At 46.4% G+C, this 20,488-nt stretch overlaps 2 long non-coding RNA genes across 3 annotated transcripts; one reads left to right on the top strand and one right to left on the bottom strand.

Annotated features, from left to right (window-relative positions):
* Window positions 1-1,024: 1,024 nt before the first annotated feature.
* On the bottom strand, window positions 1,025-7,680 carry LOC146809321 (uncharacterized). 2 transcript variants are annotated; one of them, XR_014966400.1, is made up of 4 exons: window positions 7,593-7,680; window positions 5,735-5,993; window positions 3,104-3,232; window positions 1,025-2,198 (listed from the first exon to the last, which is right to left on the bottom strand). It is a non-coding gene; the product is annotated as an uncharacterized LOC146809321 (long non-coding RNA). The 2 variants fall into 2 exon arrangements; XR_014966401.1 differs by having other exon boundaries at window positions 5,735-5,990; window positions 7,627-7,680.
* Window positions 7,212-19,491, top strand: LOC146809320 (uncharacterized). Its single transcript, XR_014966399.1, has 2 exons — window positions 7,212-7,419; window positions 17,980-19,491. It is a non-coding gene; the product is annotated as an uncharacterized LOC146809320 (long non-coding RNA).
* The last annotated feature ends 997 nt before the right edge of the window (window positions 19,492-20,488 follow it).

The following is a 20,488-nucleotide window of genomic DNA, read 5'->3' as shown; positions in this document are numbered from 1 at the left end:
ATAGAAGTGTCATGTATTTGGTTGGAGTGTCATTACTCTGATTCCCCAACAGGCGGCGTTTCACATCCTTTCGTTAGGAGATTTTCGCCACCCTCGCCAGGCGGTAGGCGGTAGCTGATGCCCTCCCAGGAGGACTGCCAGTGGGGTTACGCCCAAAGTGTATGAAAAAAAGTTTCCGCTTGACCTGAGGTAGAGGTCAGTCTGTCCTACCGAATTTGACCATCTGGATTTTTGTATAGAAAATGTCATGCTGCCTAACAAATCTTGAGGTGTGAGGGGGTAAAAGTAAAACACCTGATAGATTTTATTTGCAATCTTTTTTCTTCCCGATTGTCAATTTATGCAGCAGCATTTACTGGGGAATTGCAGTGCACATCAACCCTTCTTCTAATTGAACCAATGTTATGTATAAATACCGGAAATTCATTTGTATGACAGCATTTGGAGAGAATCCTCCTCTCTGACTTCATTGCCATGCCAACAGTCCTGTGATAGGCTGAACGGTGGATGCACATTCTATGCTACTGGGAGAAGAACACGTGAGCTTCCCAAATAGCTATTAGCAAAAAGAACAATTATCCCAGGATGGATATTTCATTTTGAAATAACCTCTTGCCTTGAGCTTTATACATCACAAGTATCCCTTTTCATTCATACCGTTGTGTTGCACCATATGTATTACGTAGTCATTAAATATTCTGGGGCAGATTTACAAGCCCCTTGCGCCACTTTTGCGTCAATTTTCCCCTGTTAAAAGTGACGCAAAAGTGGAGCAAGGGGCTTGTAAATCTGCCCCTCTGTATTTTGCATTCAATCCTCATCATTCTATCATGCCTTTTTACGTCAGTGACTAACAATGACACACTCTGTAGCAGGAGAGATATCGACATGCACATTCACATTATCTCCCAACCTGGAAACGAGGGAACTTAATAGTACGCGCACAAGGAAACACTCAGTCCCCCACCCTTCTTACACTCTTCCAGGCCCACCGAGCCAAAAGATATCCGGAATCAATTATGTTGTCAAAGGCGTAGACTTTTATTCATCAATTATATAAATCTACACAACTAATGCAGGGCAAACGAGTAAACATTATTGGATATATAACAAATTGCAGCAACAGACATTGCAACCTACATATGTCAAAGGCAGTAAAACATTGAGCATCACATTGTACATGTTACCAGCTTAGCCACACACATGTCCTTAAATTTGTTGGCCGACTCGGCCGATCAATTCGGCTGCGCACCTTGTGCCGGCAGGCCCCAACGCACTACAGCAAACATTGCATCCGTTGAAATACAGGGCACCGCATAGCCCATCGGCCCACCGAGGTACCTGAACACCGGCATCCTCCAACTGGTCCACACAGTCCATATGTTGCGGGATAAGGCAGTAGAGGTGGGACCACCGGCAGGTCAGTCCCATCCCCGTGCCTACCCTCGGCAGTAGAGTCCGGGACCACCAGCAGGTCAGTCCCCTCTCCGCCTACCCACTGTACCGTTCTATCATGCCCCTTCTTGGGCTCCAATCAGTCCTGAACCTCCAGTGCTGCGCATGCCCCCTTTTTGTTTTAACTGTCAGTGCTGCGCCACAGGGCGAGAAGGTTACTGGCGCAATCGCCCTCCCCCTTCCAACGAGCGCTGACTGTGGTCAAAAATAGCCCCCAGTACTGTATGGATAAATGTCGCCATTCCCTTGGTGGACAAATGCACCCCGTCCTTGTGGAACAACTCTCTCATTCTGGGATGCAGCAATCGATGCCTAATAGTGCCCATTGAGGACTTTAGGAACATTTTTGCTATGGAGTGATTCAGCTTCTTTACAGACTCATTCATGGCTCTTACAGAAACCCCTTTGCCCCAGGTAACTCGCGGAATCACCTCAGACCATAATATTGTTGCCGTCGGTATGCATTGTCGAAACTTAGCCATGACTGAAAACAAAGCCTCGCGCACCCCGCGCCTCCCTAGGGATGCCATCTCATTTCCACCGGCGTGGATGACTATTATGTCAGGTCGCGGCAAAATCCCAGATCTTAACGCCTGTTCAAAATGACCAAACATATCCTGCAACTCCAGACCCCCCTGCCGCTTTTTGCGATTCTTCCAGACTGGACCCGCGAAATTGCTGCTCCGCTCTGCGAATCACGGAATGCCCACACCAACATGCGTGCACCGGGCTACAGGCATCAACTGCAAGAAAGAGAGAATTGCTGTTACCCACCGACTCTTGTGCCCCCGGGCATCCTTTTTTCAACTACACTAGGTCCGGCCTCACGTACCGCTGAAAACATGATGAATGCCATCGACCCACCCTTTTAATCGCGTCCGACGGTAGGCCCAGAGCTGCTGCTGTGGTGGCCGCCCCTATCCGAAAGGAATGGGATGAAAACTGTGAGGCATCCTCCCCCAGGCAGGCTAATGCTCGCCGACACACCTTAGTAAATTGATAACGCGTCATAGGAGTCCCATTCTGATGGACCAGGAACCTCATTGATGCCACCATCGGGCGCCCCTTGATATAATCCCGTGCCAGTGCCACCGGACATACCGCTGTATCGTGCGCTGCAAGCAGTTTTACCCAAATGCCCTTCCCTAACTGATCTGTTTTTGACCTGCGAATCCTGATGTGAAGAGCCCGTGCCTCAACATGGACATCCGTCACCCTTAGGCCCCCCTCGGCCATCGCTGACTGTGGTACTAACTCAGAAATACGCAAAGCCCCAAAGAAAGCCAGCACGTAGGCGATGCTGAATAACTTGGTCTCATACTCCGACCGACAAACCTGGTGTAGAACTCCCAACAGTCTTCCCAACCTCTCCATGTTGATGGGGCGCCTACCGTCTGGTGCTCCCGGTGCCATACGCTCCCAACCCCTGATGGCCTTCCTTACCCTAAAGACTTTGGTGGGATCCTTAACTCCCCGCAGCCCTGCAAAGAAGGCAATGGCGGACAATTGCCGGCGCACTAATGACACTGACCTCCCATCTTCCTTTTGGTGCACCAGAAAAGCCAGCACCCCTCTGGAGAGAATCTGTCTACATCCTAGTCTGAATTCAGCGATGCAGTGTACACCCCCCAAGCTTTTTCGTACATACGTTTAGTCTTGGGTGCCAGTGATGCTGCAATTAGGTCTGTTGCAATGGGGCACCAAGCCTCCACAACTCCTCTGGGAACTCCGCCATCACTTCGTCCGCCTGCGGCCAGCGTGCCCTGAACTCTGCCAACTTAGATCGAGACAAAGCATCAGCCACTGCATTATCAACTCCTGGTACATGTTTGGCAGAAAAGTGCACGTTATGCATTAGACACAAGTGGATGAGATACTTCAGTAAACGCAGCACCCATGGACATTTGGCGCTTTGATTATTTATGGCCAACACTGCAGACATACTATCAGACCAAAATAAAATTCTCGCGTTAGCAATTGACGCCCCCTATATCTGAAGGGCGACAATAATGGGGAACAGCTCTAAAAAGGTAACGTTGCGTGTGAGCCCAGACGCAACCCAGTCCCCAGGCCACTGCTGCATGCACCACCGGGAGCCCAACACCGCCCCAAAACCAACGCCACCGGTGCATCAGTGTAAAGTGCTAACTCCTTGTTAGTCAGGGAAGGTCGTTGCCATAATAGAGTTCCATTGAAATTCGCCAAAAAGGCCTGCCATGTTCTCAAGTCCCCTCTGACCTCCGCTGACAATTTGGTGTGGTGGTGTTTTGCCCGCAGGCCTGACATCGCTCGTGCTATGCTTTTAGCAAAAACTCACCCCATCGGAATAATCCTTAACGCAAAATTAAGCTGTCCCACCAAAACTTGCAGTTGATGAAGAGTCACTTTTTTGGCTGTCAAACATGCAGTTATCGCAGCCCTGAAAGCCCTCACCTTCGCCTGCGGTAGCCTGCACTGCCCGGCCACGGTATCTATCTCAATCCCAAGAAAGCATAGGCAGGTGGCGGGGCCCTCGGTCTTGTCTTCAGCTAAGGGGACCCCCAATGCCTCGGCCAACCGTTGGAAACCTTTTAGGGCCCTCCCGCATGCCTGGTCCCCCGGGGGACACATGAACAAAAAATCATCAAGGTAATGCACAACATCATCCGATGACACCAAGTCCCTCACCGCCCACTCCAAGAATGTGCTGAACGACTCAAATACTGAGCAGGCTATGGAACACCCCATGGGCATGCATAGATCTACAAAGTATTGCCCCTCGAAAGTGAAACCGAGCAAATGAGTGTCATCAGGGTGAACAGGCAAGAGGCGGAAGGCTGACTGTATGTCAGACTTCGCCATTAAGGCTCCTTTGCCTAATCTCTGTAGTTTGGACACTGTAGCATCGAAGGTAGTGTATCGGACTGCGCAGAGAACGGGATCCAACCCATCATTGACAGACATGCCCGCGGGGTAAGAAAGGTTGTGAATCAGTCGGAACTTGCCTGGCTCTTTCTTAGGCACCACCCCCAGCGGTGAACATACCCAAGACGCCCCAGGTGGGGAATCGAAGGGACCACCCACTCTCCCGGCATGCACTTCCTTCATGATTTTGTCTCGAACTCACCCCTGGTGCTGCCGAACAGACAACTGATTTCTCGGAGGGACTGATGTTGGAGGGGTGTGTGAAGGGATGCGGAAGCCATCCCTGAAACCATAGTACAGCATATGAGCGTCGCGGCTGTTCTTATAACGGCTGAGGAGGTATGCAAGGACATGCAGGCGGATTGGGGTGGGGAGCTTCCTCCCATCAATTGGGGGGCAGTCGACCTTTGGGGGTTGCTTGCTCCCCGCGCTTGCCAAGCTTTTTGAAACATTTGAACTCTGGATGTCCTTGCGCCCCGCAGAAGGCACAAATGTGCTTAAACCTGCATGCCGCCCCTTTGCTACACTCTTTCCTGTTATAGTGCCAGCAGGCCAGCTTTTTGTCCCCAAAGTTTTTATCGAATCGAAAGGACTGAACCGTCCTCCCTGGTGACTTCGACATCATGAACTCTGCGTGCCAGAGATTGATCTCCCTCTGGTCCCAAGCTATCTCCGGCCTAACCGCCTTCATCTGCCAAAACGTAGTGTCATACTGCATCCAGGCTGAACCCGGAAACTCGGAGGCTGCCCCATGTATGAGCGACATGTACCCAAATAATTGCGGGGCCAATGAGGGAGTTTTCTCCGTAAGAATGGCCGCATAAATGGCAAACCCTGTCACCCAGTTACGCAGGGACCACTCTACCCATACCGTCTTTGGTTTAGAATCCACCAACTTGCCTGATCGAGGCCTACTTGGAACCACCCCCGCATTTATCAAATCAAAGATATTCACAAACTCGCCTTTGTGGATTTTTTCCCGGATCTCAGCTGGGACATGCCATGAAATCGCTGAAGAAGGGGTCAACATTAGGGATGATGAACCGAATATCAGAGGGGACACCCCGGGGGGCGATTGACCCGTACCCACCCCCACTGACGGTAGCGCGGAGGGAGGCTGTGCTACGCCTGTGCCCCCTGAGACGGGTACCTCCTTGGGCTGTGCCCACACCTGCGCAGCCACTGTCCCGAGAACTCCCGGGAGTGGTACCTGCCCCGGTGGACTGGACCCTGTTGCCCCTCCTGGTAACACTGGGACCTGGGACACCCCCCGCAACCCCGAGCATGTGCCTGGCACCCACGTTCGTGCTCATTGCCAGTCCCTGCCCCGCCTGATCCACTCCGGGAGTGGCCCCGCTCTGTGGAATTGACTCACCCCCAGCGGCTGTTGCTGCAGGCTGCGAGCCGGTAACGACCTGTCGCCCCTCTCTATAACGAGCCGGGACCTTCCTTTGCCGCTTCGGTAACTCTTCTTGTGGCCGAACTTCCGGTTCGCCTGCTAACTTTCGCAACGCCGCCTCCATGCCATGCCGCTTCGCTGCTTCCCAGAGTTCGCTCAGGGCCTGGAAGTCCTCCTTTGACGCCGGTTTTTTTGGCATTCACGCGAGCGCGCTTCGGCGCCATGCTTGGACCTACTAAAAGAAAGAACGCAACATATCATACCTCAAAATAACCACACATGACCCAAACCGCATCCTGCGTGCTACTGCACCCGGATAAATACCCATAGCATCGTCATTTCCCATCTTTCTTATTTATTCCATTTATTTATATCATTTTTTTTTTTTTTTTTTTTTATCGGAACCCTCTGCACCCGAAAAGTAGACCGAATTGAACACGTAATCATTGCTCATCTAAGTTATATATATATATATATATTTTTTTTTTTTGGGGTATTGACACCCTTCGCAGAAGCCGCTCCCCTAGTGGCGTGCCAAACTCCTCATTAAGGCTCCCGCCAACGTAATTCCCCAAGCCAACTGGTGCACGCTAAAAACCCCTTCACTCTGGCCAAAAGCGGCCCCCACCTGACGACCGGCCCTGCTGCGCTGCATATCCAGCGCCAAGTTGACCGGAAGGTATGTGAGTCTGCTGCTGCACTTGCGGAGGGAACGTGCACAAGAGCTCGGCAATGCATTTTCAATATTGGTGTTTTGTTTTTCTTCATTTCTTTATTTATTTACTATTACTATTTTTATTTTTAGCTATTTATTTATTTATTTAGCATATTTTTTGCATATTTTTTGCATATTTGTTGCTCACACTGGACCCGCAGGTAATGGAGCGCTTTAAATAGCGCCGTATTTAAATTAAACATGCAGGCCCGAGGAGATTAAGTGATTTGCCAGAATCACAGGATGTGGACAAGACCTCGAGGCTCGAACCCTGGTTTCCAGCACCAGAGGCGGCAGTGCTGCCGAGGAACCACATCTTTAATGATGCTTCCTGAATTCGTTTTCCCAGGCAGAAACTGCTTCCCATATGTTGCCTGAAGAGATAGCGGAGGGGTCCGAGTGCTGGGTGTCCTTTCCCTAGTAATAATTTACGGCGCCTTCAATACCGACCACAATACAGAGTTAAACCTGCAAGCGACTGCTGTAGCGCTATGCCAATGTCACCCCCCCATACGAACACGCATAAAGCAGTCTGTCACTGTCATACTAACGTGGATAGCACTAAAATAAACGGATGCTTCACTTCGTCAATCATGCTCCCTCGGCCTATGCACACCCTACCCTTAGCGCACTTCCACGGCGCTGAACTTTGGAGTCCCTGCCTGGTTGCCGGCTACGCGCTACCCGCGAACTACCAAAAGGGCCGACTCCCGATCTTGCGCATGCGCGGGAGCTGGCCGGATTCAAGGGTGAATAGCGAGTTTCCGGGGGCAGTACGGACCCGCATTGCCCACCTCACGCGATGATCCTGGGCCCCGCCGATAAATGCCGCCATCGGGTAACCGGCGGCATCACAGCGATCTCGATGCCCACCGCGGCCCCTCGCGACCCGGATCAACAGAGCCACCTTTACCCCGCTGATGAACCCTCTCCAGATGCACAGAAGGTATTGGAGCGCTTGTACAAAGCACGATATAATTCCTAAGCTATGAACCTTATCTTCATTTAAATTTAAAACGATCGAAGCCCCCGAGGTACGAGTAACGTTACCACTACTAACCAAGAATTTATTTATATCTAAAAACGTGATGATCGCACCCCAAGTGATTAAGACCCTACCAAGAAACGCTACGCCAGGCCTCCCTAGACCCACCGTGCCACACGCCTCGCTGCTTCAGACGTCCTCGCGGCTTCCCCGGGGTCCCAGGAGACAAAGAGGAGGAGACCCCAGGGGCGCTGCCTTATATAACCGATACTTTCAGTTTTGGTTTTTCCCAACATGCCCCCCTACGTCATCGGGAGGAAGGACCATCCCCACTGGCACCCCCACGGGCTTCGGTTTACCTGGGACGACTAAATGCGCCCCTCCTCTAATCGAGGGGGGGCGCCTGTTCATTAGTGTGGCTCTTTGTGTCGGTTTATTTCAAGTTCAGTAAAACTGTTAAAGAGATGTTCTTTCTGGGTGTGTCGGGGCGAAGACGTTTCATAGGCGTACATTCATGGTGATGAAATTGCAGCTCCTGGGTGCAGAGCAGTGGAAGACATTTATCATCTGTTTTTTGGTTTTTCTTGAATGTCTTCATCTCAAGCCAGGCAACGTGGCTGCTGCAAGTGTTTGTGGGTCTCTGGTGAGATCTTGTGTGTGTGGTATGGTGGAGTCTTGGAGGTGATGCAGCAGACATTAAAGAGGTAAACAGGTTGGGGTGAGGGTCAGAAGAATGAGTAGATGAGGTCTAGGATGTTAGGGTTTGTGTGAGTCATGAGCATGGCATGTTGGCGCATATATAAAATAAAATGTTGGAGCATGGAGAAGCGCCTAATTTGGCAGCGCTGCTCTCCAACATTTCGAAAATGCAGGGATGCGCCGTATTCACCCCTGTGTTTCCCCTAGTGTTGGCACAACAAAATGATTGTTTATGTTCAGGAAGGAACACCTTTATGCACATAAATAATCAATATTGGTGATTTGCACCTTTTATGTGTACTGCAGAATGCAGCGCACATGGAAAGAGCAAACAAGCATTGGCATAGCCAATAGGTCTCGCCTTTGGGGCCTTATAAGTATTTAGTTATGCAGCACAATATACTTGGTGCAACAACATCAACTGTTGCATGGCTAAACACTGATGTTGTTGCACCAAGGATATTGTACTGGATAACTAAACACTTATAAGGTCCCAAAGGGGAGACCTATTGGCTATGCCAATGCTTGTTTTTTTTAAAGGACAAGCAGTGCTATCAGGCTCCGGCTGCCACTTAGCCCACAGCATCCCACGTAGATGTTGCAGCCATCTTTGAATGGTTTTAAAGCCAATTCAAAAGCGGTCGCAAGTGTATGTGAATCCCTATCTCAACTGTGAGACTGTTCTCCTGCTTCCCAATTCTATTAAATACAAATTATGTAAAAAGAACATCCCTTTCTGAGCTGCACGGGTCATCCTACCCACGTTTCAGCGCAGATTTGAAATACTGATGGTTTGGGCTTCCCAGAATTCAACTGGCTGAGAGGTAGAGAGGTGTAGAGAGGTAGAAAGGTGTAGAGAGGTAGAGAGAGGAGGGGAGAGAGAGCTGTAGAGAGAGGTAGAGAGAGGTAGGGAGGTAGAGAGGTAGAGAGAGGTAGAGAGAGGTAGAGAGGTAGAGAGAGGTAGAGAGAGAGAGGTAGAGCAAGGTAGAGATAGAGGTAGAGAGGTAGAGAGAGAGAGATAGAGAGAGAGGGAGAGAGATAGAGAGGTAGAGAGAGGTAGAGAGAGGTGCAGAGAGGTAGAGAGGTGTAGAGAGGTGTAGAGAGGTAGAGAGGTAGAGAGAGGTAGAGAGGTAGAGAGAGGTAGAGAGAGGTAGAGAGGTAGAGAGAGGTAGAGGTAGAGAGATAGAGAGAGAGGGGTAGAGAGGTAGAGAGATAGAGGTAGAGAGAGAGAGGTAAAAAGAGAGAGGTAGAGAGAGAGAGGTAGAGAGAGTGGTAGAGATAGAGGTAGAGAGAGAGAGGTAGAGAGGTAGAGAGAGGTAGAGAGAGAGGTAGAGAGAGAGAGGTACAGACAGAGAGGTAGAGAGATAGAGGGAGAGGTAGAGAGGTAGAGTGAGAGGTAGAGAGGTAGAGAAAGGTAGCGAGGTAAAGAGAGAGAGGTAACAAACCGTGCAATTGACCAAATCACAGAGTTTGCAAACAGTAAAAGTGTTCTGCGCCAAAGCCATCAAGTATTCAGGAAAACAACAAATTAGCTACATGTGGACAGAAACACCTTTGCAGGAAGCAGTGAAGGCAGGTCTAGTTACAAAGAGTGCGTGTGCATACAGTGCGCTGCCAAAAGGGATTAAAGCCATATGATGCAGGAAAAAATGCACGCTTCTACCACACTGCATCTCCTCTCATATCTGAGCTGCACACCTTTACACACACCTCATTTTAGATGATCCCTAGCTCAGCAAGACAAAGAGCTTTGTGCGACACCAGCTGAAACAGCTTCCCACCCCCAGTTTCGGCTCTAGGATTGATGTGGGGTGATGTATCATGGCCACACAGTAAGACACAGACGCACCCAGTGCGGTGTCAGGGAACTGTTAACCTTGCTCCTGGTCCCTAACACAGCAAGACAAAGGCGTCCACTGCCACAGAGCTGCAATCTGCACCAGGGATGGCATGGTCAAAAAGAATCGATGTGCCTCTGCTTGAGTACACAACAATATTCTGGCGGTGACCAAGTCAAGAGTGACGTCATCTCCCGACCACCACCCAGATCTCACAAGGAGTTGGGACCCTATGGACAGAGAGTTCACTATACGGTCTCTGTGGCAGAAGAAAACATGCATGATGCTGGTAGAGAGCACACGGGTCATCTGTTCACATGGGATGCTAGAGAGAATACAAATAAAACACTGCACACCATCTGTTGTCACAGCGCAGCGCACCCATCTCCGGTGCAAGTCCGCGCTGCCGGAGATCATAGGTCTCCGATACACTGTCGGCGATGTAACCGGCGTCCAATGATCGCACATGTCAAAAGTCACGCTGCCAGAAATAACACATTTCTATACTACCCACCCTGAGGCGGCTGAGGAAAATACACATCTCCAAGGCACAGCAATGCAGGCAGGCAGGACACACATTGACAATGCAGATCCCACGACATCCCACATAATGTGCATCACTGACACGCACAGCGAGGAGCCATAAAGGACAAACATTACTGATGCACAAACAACCCAGGCACTAGAAAGAACATGCAGCCCCTTGCAGTCACTGTCAGAAAATGTCCACACATCAGAAGGCTACAAAAACAACATGGACACAAAACGCAGGTCAGTATTTGGAGCCTACATCCACAATGTATGTGCACGATACAAGTCAATGCAAACAGTCAAAGATAATATATATCAGAAGCGTGCGCCGCTATGCTGTCAGAGAGAATAAATCACAGCTGATGCACTCCTCGTGCTACCAGAAGAAACATACACCCTCACTGCTGTGCACGTACTGCTGGAGAGAGCGTACGTCATCGCCGTACACAACATGCTGCTGGTAGTCTGATCGAACATAAATAAACACATGCTGCCCGAGAGAGGCAATGAAAAAATGAGAAAAGTGAGAAAAAATAAAAGACGAGCGGTCTTCAAAAAGGAGACGGAGAGGGCGGAGCAAGTGGGCGAGGAGAGAGAGGCACGTGTGGGCGAGGAGAGAGAGGGAGATGAGGTAGGGAGCAGGAGGTGAGCCCACAAGTGCACGAGTGAATAACTAAGGCTGATATTTGAAAGCAATGTGGATATTTTAAAGCACATTCACTAATGCTGATATTTTAAAGCAATGCGGGTATAAGGCTGATATTTGAAAGCAATGTGGATATTTTAAAGCACATTCACTAATGCTGATATTTTAAAGCTATGCGGATATTTTAAAGCACATGCCACACGTGTGCTTGTCACAGTAAAAGAAAAACACACCGCTGGCACTGCAATCGTGTGTTTGCTGGCCCGGGAGTGGTGCGTCTGTGTATGCATGCATGCGCAGTCTGCTCTTTTTCGAAGCACATACTCATGCTTTTGGCACACCGCTGCGTGATCGTGCAAGGTGTATGCTGCCACAAGCACGAGTATGTGCTTCAAAAAAGAGCTGAACGATGGCTAAAGGTCTCTTAAGCAGCGCATGTGCACTGCGTAGGCGAGACCTAAAAAACGAGGAGAAATGAATAATTTCTCCTCGTATCGCTATTCTAACGCCTGCTATACCATGGTGTTCGTTTTTGGCACTGCCTCAGCCTTGTAAATCTGGGGCAGAGTCAGAAAAGCAATGGTTGTTGCAACACCCACTGCACGCCCCTTTGCCACAGAGGACTGCAGGGGAAAGGGGCATATTTACAAGGTGGCATTAAGCTATGCAAAGTGGCCTAACGCCACCTTGTAAATATGGAAAATGGATGCGCCACCGGACTGTCAAAGAAAGTGTCGCTCCGGTGGAGGTGAGGGCTTGTAAATATTACACAGTTTCCCTCCAATTCCCCTCATCGCACGGCTCAGCCTCCATTGGTAATATGTTGCCTTGTTGAAATTGGCTATTAGACACGCAATCACGGTCACTCATAGTATTACTTGGCTTAGTGCCCACTGCACGGTGCAAACCAACTCCGCTCCTTGAGGCTTTTAATCCTTCCCAACCATCCTCTTGATCACGGCGCCCAGAAGCCCCGATCCCTTGACGGTGTTGCCGCTCCGTATGAACTGTATTCCTCATCCTGGCCACCTGTTGATCCTTAATCCCTTGGCAACTTTTACTCAGGCATGGAATACAATGTCCTGGTGATGATCCCACTATTGTTCTCACGGGATCGAAACACCGTTGACTCTTTGTACACTGCAAACACGATTTTTGTGCAATGGTGTCACTGTTAATTTTATGCTTGTTCTATTTAATGTATAACATACAAGCTTCTGTTCTGAATGAGCATTTGTTTTGTTTTTTGTGTTATATGTATCTTGTTGGACACAGGAGTGTGTCCCACTGTATTTGTGTTTCCATTTTAATAATATTAAACTAACCCTGTCCGGCTGGACAGCTTTTCACAGTACTGATTCATAGTCTATATGTATTCCCCTTTCTTGTACTCTCCTTGTCGGGTACTACTGTGTTTGTAATTTACATGAACGCCAATAATGCTGTAAGTTCTCCTGTTCCACTATCAGTCTCTTGCAGTAGGCTGCTGTTCTTTCTAACTTTGCCTGCTCTCTGACCTGTGAAGTAGACAAGATCCTTGCTTGTCACACTGCTGATGGTGGTTAAAGGTCTAAGTCATCTATTGTTGATTTAGCTTCCTCACCTTCAGTAGCCTCAGCCTACATTTGTATCTAGTTCTGCTGCAGGTCTCCATTGAAAGGTGGAAACATGGTATTTAGGTACCAGCAGATGACCAAGCAGCAAGAATTCTAACTGCAACTTGGAGAAAAACAAACAGGCTTTGACAACACATCATGGCTTCTTCTGCCAATAGGACTATTAGCCACACGGCAAGTACTTTCCCTCTGTTTCATTCAACAGGCCCAGGAAGGGTGCCATGGTCTTCATGATTCACTGGTGCATTTCTTCCACCATTAAATCTTTGCTGATGGCAAACAAATTATGGACTTAATACTCGCTTTTGTGCCTAATAGAGGAGTGCTTGTAACACAACGAGGAAAGAGCATGCATTTTATTTGTATATAATCTGGCTTTCTTAGTGAAGAGATAGCATCCATTTGGCTTAATATTACAGCTCCATAACTCATGCCTAATTGCATCCCTTGCTCAACCAATGATTGGTACCTCAGACGCTAGAAATTAAATATACATCCTTCATTTGCTTAAAAGTTATTATCAAATCTGACAATGTCGTATTTTATTTCCAGAGATTAAGCAAAACGCTTACATAATTTACCTCAATGCCTTTCCAGTGGAAGTTGCTGCCTTGGCGTTAGCACTTTCTCCAGCAATTAAAAATAAGCGTTGACAAACACAATAGATCCTGTTATTTTCTAATTGAAAGCGCTTCTTTATTGATTCTCATATTTGTGTCTGTGGTTACGCATGGATGAATGTGAGAATGCATACACACTCAGTGTTCTAAGTTTTATTGTACTGTCTTCTGTTGTTTTGTTGTGTGTTGGCGCCTTGTGTTGTTGTCACCATGTTATGTTGCGTATTGTGTTGGAATGCTTGTTTTGTTCTGTATTGTCTTTGAAGTTTTATTGTGTTGGACTTTTGTTATTGTCATTTTGTTGTTTTGCTATCTGTGGGGTTATTGTTGTTGTGTTGTTATAGTGTTAATTGATATATTGTGTGTAGTTGTGTTCATGTTGCGGTGCTGAGCTGGAATGATCTGTTATATGTCATTTGTTGCTCATTGTCTTTGGTTGTGTTTTATTATTTTCGTGTCTTTTTGTAGTTTTTTGTGTTGGGTTTTGTTGATGTGTTATACTATTAGTGTTATTTTGTGACTGTGTTATGTTGTATGATATTGAGTTGTTAATGCACGGTTATTTTTTTGGGGTGTGATATTGTGCTATGTTGGCGCGGTGTCTGCTTTTTGTGTTGCATTGGTCTGTCCTAATGGTGTGAAATTGTGTCAAGTAGGTATCATACTCTGTTTTTGTGTTGTGTTCCTCTTTTAAAATGTTGTTGTTTTCAGTTTTATCTTTTTGTGTGGCGCACACTACAAAATTATTCACCTCTAGGTGCCCAGCTGCTGTAATCTGCTCTTAAACTATCACAGATACAAACTGCAGTTTGCCATTACTCATGCCCCTAAGAATACTTGAGAGCTAAATAGCATAGCTCCGGCTGCTTTTCTGAAACTCCAGTGAGAGCTTATGTTAATTGTCGTCTGGCGCTGAGGTTCATATCTGTGGCCAAGAATAGCAAACCTGCGGCCCCTTCTGCAACATGGTCGGGCTCTGGGAGGGTTCAGAAGTGCTCTCCCCGGCCGATTCCATTACATTTCCTTCTGCGGTTAGATGAGGGCATTCCCTTTAAGGCTTTCAAGCACTATACCGACAAGGTTAAATGTGATACATGTATTAATTAGTAGCCCTTGAAGACAGCCAAGGCATGGGCGTGCACTTTTAGACTTGCCCCATCTTAAAATGAGCCTAGCTCTTGTCTTCTGCCCACACTTATAACATAACATAACACGTGTATTTGTAAAGCGCACGTTCACCACTACGGGTATCTTGGCGCTGAATAACAGATGTTTATTGTTACCCAACTCAATGGTACTCATTTTATCGACCTCAGATGGATGAAAGGCTGAGTGGACCCGCCGGGATTTGAACCAGTGACCATGAGGTCGAACACAGGCCCCTGCAGCAGACGCTTTAGTCCACTGAGCCACCAGACCCGACATATCAGCCAATCTGTCCTTTGGGTAGGGTTGCTCTAGGGCATGGTGGAGTCCAATTTTGCATTAATAATTGATCCTACATTTGATTTGCGATACTTCACGCCCGGAGAGGGTAACATTTGTTTGAGGTGTCTCAAGCAGAATAAAGCTGAGCATGTTCCCAAAAATGTAGGTGCTCCTCCCACACCACCTCTAGGATTTTTGCTCTTTTCAAAACGATGGAAGGCTTCTGGGGTTGTGGACTGCAGCTTGCAACTGGCATCATATACCTTAAGCCCATGAGAAAGATCTCAGTGTTTGCCTCATAGAGCTTCAACCCAATGCTATTCATCCAGTGAACAACATCCCTCAAACCTCCTTTTATTGTTAAAGTTCTCATCCACTGATAAGCATTTTCATCTCCATGTCTGCATATGAATTATAATGTACACCATTAGCACATTATTACTATTTTTATGTTCGCACTTGGGCCAGATCTTCGCCCCCAGTGTGGACATAAAGAGACCACTCGTTAATGGTCTTTGTGAATTCCCAAAGCCGTAAGCTTAGACGTTTGGTCTAAGTTTAGACCAAATGTCTAAGTTTACCCTTGTGGATTGGGCCCTATATTTTTAGGATTAACTTCTCCATTTCTTACCAATGGCCTGATGGATGTCTGCAATCTGATAAATAAAAAGTGTATTAAACCTTTTGGACTTTTTGGTGATAGAATGGAGCAGAGCAGAAGGAATCTTGGATTTGAAAGGCCTGTAGTACCACCTGATGTAATTACTTTGGTTTGTTGGTTACATCTTCAGTTTTATTATTGAGATATTTTTCCTTCAACTATGGCTTTCTAAACGATCCCCAGGTGACATATATTTATGATGATCATCCATGAGTTTAGTTTTCTAGATTTTGTTTCTAAACTCCTGCAATTGCGTTTGCAGTCTGCCAATTGGGGTTTGCACCAGGGTGGTGAGCTGTTTCAGACATTTTTTATGTGGTGTGATCCTATTACAGATCACGGTATTAAACTTACTGAATATTGATACATTTGCGATGGGGCACTGATCATTGCGAAGGTTTTCATTGATCTTTGTCAATTCATCTTCCAATAATTTAGATATTAAATAGTTGTTAATAGCATCTGATTAATCCTTTATCCATTCTTTGATTTGGAAAGTCTGCTGGGGACCTCTTGATAACAAATGTCAACATAAAGTAATCTTTCACGTCCACTAGTCGTATACCTCACTTTTCTACCTTCAGACCTCTAACCATCACTAAGTCCAAATATTGCCCTTCATATGGGGAAACAGCGTGCAACACCAGGGAATGTGTTGGATTTTAAATCCAACACCTTCCCTGCTGTTGCACAAACTGGATTAGGAATAGTAATTAATACTATTCCTAAATCCAGCGCGTCCCCTACAGCAAGTCATTGATACGACCTGCGATGTAATGGCACGCGTGGTAACAACGCGGACATTTTAACGACCGCGTTGTAAAGCCATTCGTTTTGAATGTATGCGTTGAAACATCATACATTCCTTCATATGGGATGTGTGAGTGGTAAGCAATTTGAGGTTGTGAGCATCGATTATTTCTTCCATATTTCTTGTGAAAGACAAGAATCCATCCTCATATTAAAGTCACCAATATTTATTTCCTGAAAAGTAATCAAAAAATGTGTAGCCAAAAGTTGCTCATATGGGGCTTTCAGAATAACAAAGTCTCCTGGAGGGCTAAATGCTAAATAGATTTTGATACTAATAGTGATGTTAATAAAAGTTTCTGCACTACCTAGATACACATTTGAATAACATTCTTAGACTTGAAGTGTTCACAGTGCTGTAAATGGAAAAGAATAAGTGTAGGTACTCACCAAATTAAATGGAGGGATTGGGGTGAGGCTAAGGCATTGGTTAGGAGACAACTATTCAATTTGAGATTATTTTAGCGTGCAACTGTCCATAATAATACAGCAACAATTCTGCCATTGGTAGAGTGTTCTTTTTGTTTATGTGTGTACAAAATGCTTCCTTTAAAATTAACTTTCGCATTTCATGTGTGCAATTTTCCTCTTCACATATCGCACATGAAAGATATTTGTATTTTTACATTATGCACAATTATTTTAAACTGTGGGCAATTTGTGAAATAAAGTTGTGTCATAATAAACCATGATCCCTTTCTATTAAGGAGACTGGCAGATCTTGCGGGCAACACACAAGTTGCCTCTGTGCAAGTTAGAATAAGGAATGATAGTTCAGAAGAGGGAAAGAGGCGCTAGAAATGGGAGGTTGGGGAATGTGTTGATAAGTTTACTCTTCAATGACATTCAGATTGAGGTCACGTAATTCTATCAAATCTGGTCCTGTGAGACTCAGGGGTTCTGAAATGTTGAGTTGTCCAATAGATGGAATTTTCCTTTAGTAGTGATTTGGCTCAGGCCTCAAGCTGAAGCCCTACTCATTGGAACAGTTATGGACACAGTCATGACCATGGAGACAGGGCACATCCCCACAGGTTGGCGCGTATATACTGAAGGGGCAGTACAATGTGCCATTGAAAGGACCACACTATAGGACCAGCTGTTTTGAAGGCTGAAGCTGTGGCACAGTTATTGATGAAAAATAAATATTTGAAAAAAGTATGTTTTTAATCTGATTTTATACTTGCATCTAAATACTTCATATTTGTTTATGTTGCAGCATTTAAATGGAAGCTGCAACGCGTATGAGGTGCCTGTATTAGATTAGATTGCTTGCATCCCCACAAAAGTCTTGCAGAACTCATATTCAAACACTGAACCACTTACATGTTTTCAGAGTAAGAAAACGAAGCAAAAAAAGAGACTTTCCTAGAGTCTACCTCTATGATTCATGGTGTTCACACAAAATTTCCCTCACTTTCGCCCTGATCTCTCATCATTCCCCTGCTGTCTCCCACCCTCCCCGTGAAGTGTCTCCTCTTTCTGCATCACTCTATCTACCTCCCTCCCTCTCTCTATCCCTTACTCTGCCTTTAATAGTTGTGCTGCTTCAATTTGGTACTCTATTATTTTATCATTCTAAGAGAGGTATTTTGTGCATTGGTTGCATTTTAATTTAAATTGTTGATGTAAAACGTTTTTATCTTTTTCTTTTCGCCCATCCTGGACCGAGGAGAAACATTGGTTCTCATCCTGCTCGACCTCCCTGCTAGCATTTGGCACGGTCTCCCACAACGAACTCATCAGAAGACTCTACAAGCATGGCATTCAAGGACTTGCCCTCAACTGGATCTGCTCCTTCCTCAGGGAAAGAACCCAAAATTCTGACTGTCACCATTCATATTGGAGACCAAGAGCCTGATCTGCAGAGTCTCCCTGGGATCATCTGCCAGCTCTACCCTGTTCAACATCCACATGACTCTGCTCACCACATTATCTGACCCGAAGCATTAACACCGACGACACCCAACTCATCCACTACCTGACAAACAAGACAACCAAACCAACTTCACCAATTACATGGCAATGGTAGCAAACTGTATGACAACCAACTGCTTGAAACCTACCTCCTGCAAGACGGATGTACTGGTCTTCGGAAACAGACCTTTTGCGTGGAACACAACCTGGTGGTCAGCAGAGCTAGGACCAACACCCACTCACCACGCCAGATATCTGGGGATCATCCTGGATGGCAATCTCAACATGAAGGCACAGTGAGTGCTGCCTGCTTCTGCATCCTATACATGCTATGAAAGATCTTCAAGTGGCTGCCCAAAACACCAGATGCATATTTACACAAGAACTGATCACAAGCAGACTCGACTGTGGCAAAGCACTCTATGTCTTAGTCTCCAAACAGCCCCTACACAGACTTCAGACCATCAACAATGCCACTTGAAGAGTGATACTTAACCTCCTACTCTGCACACACATCTCACCCCATTTCAGAGAGCTCCACTTGCGCCCCATTCACAAACGCAGCCAATGAAAACTCCGAACGCACCTATACAAGGTCTTGCACAACACAGAGCCAGCATACCTGTAGAGCTGCACACACTTTCACCAACCTGCCAGACCCCTATGCTAAGCCTCACTCTCACTCTCACACACACCCGCATTCACAATCTCCTATTTCTCACTTCTGGAGTTTCGCAAGAAGATGCAGACCTGGCCCTTCGAATAACTCTGTGGGAACCACATGCCTGCTGAATCACCTGCATAAAATCATGGGTAATTAGTGAGCTAAACAAAACATAACATAGCATAATAGCTTTCAAATGCAGCTGCATATCCCTTGTGGTCATCTTTGTTGTATGTTGTTTCCCGTCTGTTACAATGCCTGACACCTCATACACCAGTGGCCTGATCCAAACGTGAATAACAATGGCAACAAAGCCAATAGGTGAATGGGGTGGACCCATTTCTCATTCTAAGGATGCTGTTCTGTGGGCTGGTCAAAATATTGTGACAGAAAATCCAATTTAAGGGGTCTGATTCAAAACCCCTTTATGTATATATTATTATTATTATTTTAAGCATGATTTTTTCTTACAAGTTGCTGGAAGACAGCTAAGTCTGCCAGGCCAAATCGAATGAGGTTGTTTAAAGAAACCAGAAGTTCTATATTCTTTCTCACAACCTCTTCTGGTACAATCAGATTATTAAAAGAATTCTCCCACTCTGGCATGCTCAGTTGCAGATATTCATTGAAGGTAAATGCTATCTGTAACATCTCTTCTTTGAAGACCCACAGCACTATTAATATGAGGCCATAGTTTTAGCAGACGTTTACCATGCAAAGAAATAGCAACTATAGTAACAGGATGCACCATCCCATTTTATGGCATCACCCAGCATTAATGCATCCGCCTCAATGCACTGGCCAACATGAAATACTCAAAGGACATGGCTTATGCTTAGCAGTGGCTCACCTGCTTCTTGGCGCGTCTGGCGCAAGTTAGACGCTGCCTAATCCACAGGACATTTACCAAGTGGTATTCTTTTCCTGTACAGTCTTTCATCTGCAGAGATGGGCAACCACTCCTCGTTCCCCCCTACAGTCTTGTGCTCCATGCCATGTGTTTACTGCTTGCACCAAGAAATAATATAAACAATATTCGGCAGACACAAAATCACTGTAGGTTACATGGCACAAGGGAAGGATTCAAATGATAATCAGAGAAAAAAAGGTAGGGAAAGAAAATATGAGGATCCGGTTTAAAGGTGGGGGTCAGAGCCAGGTCAACACACACTGTAAATGTCAGCAGATGGAGCAGAAGAAGACAAAATGACCTGTGGAGTGCACATCATGCTATTTACTCATCTCCCAACAGTGCAGTATGGGCAAGGACCTCTTGTAATTCTAGATGTTATTGTATAATGAGACAATCAAAAGGGAGTCTAGGGTAAATGCAGTATTTTCCCTGGAAGAAGAGCTTTGGTTACCAAGTTGCTTCATTTCCTTATTCTTTCAGACTGCCCATACCAGAACTAGATTGTCCATCCAATGAAAATCTTCCTTTTTATGAGATCAGGGCATGGCTATGTGCACTGGCCATCAGTGTATAAAGACTGTTGTGCTCTATATAAGTCTTTATTCAGTCAGTTAGGCAGTCAACCACAGGACGTGGTGCACGTTAGGGGTGGGCGGAATTCGCAGAATATGATTACGCTGAATCACA

This window comes from Triturus cristatus, chromosome 7 (genome assembly GCF_964204655.1).
Source record: "Triturus cristatus chromosome 7, aTriCri1.1, whole genome shotgun sequence".
Taxonomy (NCBI): domain Eukaryota; kingdom Metazoa; phylum Chordata; class Amphibia; order Caudata; family Salamandridae; genus Triturus; species Triturus cristatus.
This window is presented reverse-complemented; position numbering and strand designations above follow the sequence as displayed.